Raw genomic sequence first — 4,897 nt, forward strand, 5'->3', positions numbered from 1 at the left:
ACACACGCACACACACACACACACACACACAAATGCACTTAACATGGATAACTGTAAACAAACTTAACAAACACCATTATAAATATACTTACAGGCATTTAACAAACATCCTGTAAACATTCCTCAGTTTAATAAACAATTAACACAATGACAAACATATTTCTCTCAAACATTTTTACATACCACCTATACAACACATTTCTCTGAACGTGTTCGAGGTACTACTATAAACATGGAACACAGCTACGCAAAAATAAGTACCACGTCAACCAATATAAATAAACACTTCATTCAGGTTCACGTACAGTAAGAAATATAGACATTTATTTATTTTTTCTCTAGCTAAAGGCAGGAACATGATATATTAAGTGTTGTAATTCATAAACTATGTAAATAAAATGGACTGAAGAAACTATGACACGGGTGACAGAAGAAGACAGACAGTAGGAAGATCAAGGAAGGCAGACAGACCAGGTAGTGGTTATAGATAGTAGGCAGCTGTCAAACAGGGAGGTACTACCGCCTGGGAAGATATTGGAAGCATAATGTGTTGTCTAATGGTAGACCCTGCTGCCATATGGCATCACGAAAATTGTGACCAAGTACCAGGTTGCTGATCTGACTTTCTGCCTCATTTACACACAATTGCTGGGTTTCAATTGTTTCTCCAACTTTGACAACACAACATACATATAATGTTTCAACCTATTGATTGATTTATTTATTTATTTATTTATTTATTTATTTATGGTCCTTTATTATATTACAATATATTTTTATTTAATATTTTTATATTTTTTATTAATTTTTATTTATTGTTATTAATTATTTATTATTATTATTATTATTATTATTATTATTATTATTATTATTATTATTATTATTATTATTATTATTATTATTATTATTATTATTGTTATTATTATTATTATTATTATTATTATTATTATTATTATTATTATTTTTATTATTATTATTATTATTATTATTATTATTATTATTATTATTATTATTATTATTATTATCATCGTCATATTTTCTCCCCCAGGCCCTGATGTGCTCTGGTGGGCTAATCCCGTAAAAAGGGAAGATTACGAAAGACAGACAGACAGACAGACAGTAGTATGATCACGAAAGAAGCGTTATATTTATTTCACTTTATTAATCTTAATTCTCATGATATTTATATAAATTTTTGTTAAAAGTAAAAGTAAAAAGAAAAGTTAAATTTCCTCAGGCAGAAAAAATAATCTATAATCTCCTTAAAGAGTGATTCTCACTTTCCCTCACTAGTTAGTTATTGATTCTCAGGTAATGGATTGCAATGTTAACTACAGGTAAGAATTCGGCTGAGAGAAGGTTGTATAACAGATAATTAACTTAATTCTATTTTTATTATTTTATTGTTAAATGGAGTCACGGGACCGATTTCTTCCATGGTTGTGATTATTATTATTATTTAAATCAATGTTTATTTTGTTTTATAATAAAGTTGTGATATAATGAATGGTTTAATTTACATCCTTATCACCGACCAGCACTACAAGAAGGGATCGAAGCTTGTCGTGACGCTCTTGTGGCCTTACAAGACTGAAAAGTGTAGATAGAGACTTTCCTCCTATCTTGTATATTATTTATGTAAACTAATTAATAAATGTTTTGAATCTTATGTAGTCTTTAGAAATTACCTTAAGAATAGACACACTGTTAACGTCTTCTGTACACACACACACACGCATAGAGGTATTGTAGATGATAGGCTGTGTGCTGTAAGGTAGTTCATATACCTGGATTACTGAACACTAACCTTAGGTAGACAACTTGAAGACTCCACTGCTGCCTTCATCAATCGACAGGAGAGAGTGAGGTTAGCTATCATAACTGCTAATCTATTATGTTGAATAGCAGAACAATAGAGATAATGTAAGAAATTTAGTTAGGGAGTTATATATATGTTGCATTTAATTTAGGTTGTATTTAGTTAAAGTGATATTTAATAGTTACCTGAATTGCAAGTAATTACTCCTGATTTAAACAATAGACTTGCGCGAGTCTATATTCTTTTGTCTGCGCGTGCATCATGCCAGCTACCGTTGAATGCCAAATTATACCTGCCACTGCCATGATGCTATAGTCAGTTCCTTGACAATTGTGACCAGAGAAACACAATACTCACCACCTTCAGTGAAAACCAGCGATCAGGGAGGGGCTCACCAACTAAGCTTCACCATTAATTCCTGACCTCAATTCACATCAGCAAACCTTGAGTCGCAATTTATATTGTAAGATATCCTAACTTTATACTTTGTACATAGCTTGATGTAATGATGGAATATAAATTCTTGTCTGGTATCAACCAATTCAGGACATTAGTTAACTTACGTTAGTAATAACTATATTTATTTATAATGTGCATTGTCATCCAGCATGAGTTTTCGACTAAATAAGAAATATTATAAAATCATTGTATTTTGGCACCCCTGCGCACACACATACAGACCGATCTGGACGGAAGCAAATTATACCTCAAGTAAGTCACCCAAAAGCTTGCTGCTGTAGGGAAAGTAGTTGTTAAAGTCTAAAGTTTTGTTGGCCTACTGATAAAAAAAATAAATCATAAATTCATAAAACAACGATGTTAATAGATCCCGGATGACATCTTTAATCTGGTCACCAAAGGGGAGATTCAGTTATAGTTTTACCTTCGAAGTTTCAACAAGGGCTCTTATACTACTGAAACAGAGAAGCAACAAGTGAAAAATGCAATATAAAAATTTCTTTAGTCTATCCTCATATTTGAAGAGTGTTCACGAGTAATCAAAGAAAACGGTTTTGTCGAATAACGGAAACCCTTGTAAAATTTAAAATTATATATCAGTAGAAAGTATTAGATTTGTTCATTCATATATCTTTCTTATCTGTACATTTATCTATTTATCTCTCATCATTCACATCTTTTCTCTTATTTAACGCTATCACAGTTCATCACTCCCTTACTTTATAACTGCTAACTACACCATTAGGCAGTTACACTATTATTAACAATTAAAGATAATCCGTAACGTAGACCAATAAGAAAACGCGATGGGCTCTGGAAACTGTAGACTGCTGGCGTCAGGACTGAGTGAGATCTGTGTTGTTAGTTAAGTGGGGCGACAAGGTGTGGAGCGGTCTCAACTCACTTCACCTATGATTTCGCTCGGATTCTAGGAACTTTGATTCACTAGGATTATTTTTTCCGTTTCATTCTAGTGATGAAATTTTATCAAGAGGAAAATTATCTAATGATATAGTGTGATTTTGTCCGTGTCGTCAACACCGTGTTCCCGGGAAGTTTACTTTGCATGACGAGAGGAACTTCATGAACGAGGCTGTATGTAAGGTAAGTTAAACGTATCGTCTTATTTGACTGTTTAAAAAAGCTGTAATCGGTTGTTGTTGTTGTTTATATCAAATGGCGCGTTTTGGTTTTCGTTTTCTTCCGGGGAGTTACTGTTGCAAGTATTTCACAAACCTCAGATATACATTGTGATAAGAAGACTTTTTCATGGTATAATAATATCAGTGTGCGGTCATCCGGCACATACTGGTATTATTAGGATTACTAAAATGGTCAGTGTACTTGATTTTCCTTGTGTGTGTGATTATATATATATATATATATATATATATATATATATATATATATATATATATATATATATATATATATATATATATATATATATATATATATGTGTGTGTGTGTGTTCAAGCACTTTTACATATACAGTATGTTCAAATGTGTGGCTGTACAGTACACTCTCCTCAAAAGGATCGGCCCCCCCTGGGCCTGATGTATTTGGAAATGAACACAGTAACAAGTGCACAACAGTTTCGGTTCGGTTGGTATTTTTGATTGTGAGTTGCATCTTTCGTTCTTTCTTCTTTCACCTGATAATCACCATGATACCTGCAGAATACCATTTATTCTCTACATAATGTAATGAAATAGGATGAATTGTGATACCACATGCAAAGCCAATAACGTCATGAGTAACCTCGCTGATTTGTGGACCTTAGATACTATTTCAGCCCCAGAGGATGAGTTGCCAAATAGGAATATAACGTTACTATGTTTTCATGAACCGAGGTTATAATGGAATCACTTCGAATGAAATATGAAACACTATGATCCGATATTACATTCATTTGCAAATATAGTAATTACAAGTATATTATGATGTCATATCCAATTACAGTGTGACATTATGATTTACTGCATTTCGTTATTATTTCTACCTCAATTGATGAAGTAACAATTATGAATATAACGTATCATCTCATGATCCGTGCTGGCAACGGAACATTATCTGATACACACTACGAGACGTGTGTGTCGGTAGAAGCTGTGTTTTCCAGTGAGTCTCGGGTTGTTGGTCATGGATTTCCAGCAGAAAACATCCACTATTTGACTGCCGTTGAAATATTTTCACTACATTAGTATAATTATATTATTCTACTAAAGATGGAGCACAGTGATTCACCATTATTACAGCAAATGCCAGAAATATTAACTGGCATCCTCTCAGATGCTAGGAAGACAAGCCTACAATTAGTGATCGGAAATATTCGTCCATTGTGACACATTGTATCGGGGAGAAAAGGGGCCGATAATTTTTGGGGAGAGTGAACACACCTACTCTCACATGAGGCTTATCCATCCCTGCCGCTGCTACCCTCCACCCTACCGTGGTTACCTTCCACCCTGCCGTGATAACCGTTCTCCTTGCCGTGATTACCCTCCACTCTGCCGTGGTTATTTCTCTCCCTGTCGTGAAACTGATCACCAACACGTTCTCTTGTGGCAACGAGTGAATTGTCACTAGAAAACGATGCCACTCGTTGCCTCTCAGAA

This window comes from Homarus americanus, unplaced genomic scaffold (assembly GCF_018991925.1).
Source record: "Homarus americanus isolate GMGI-L3 unplaced genomic scaffold, GMGI_Hamer_2.0 scaffold13381, whole genome shotgun sequence".
Lineage (NCBI taxonomy): Eukaryota > Metazoa > Arthropoda > Malacostraca > Decapoda > Nephropidae > Homarus > Homarus americanus.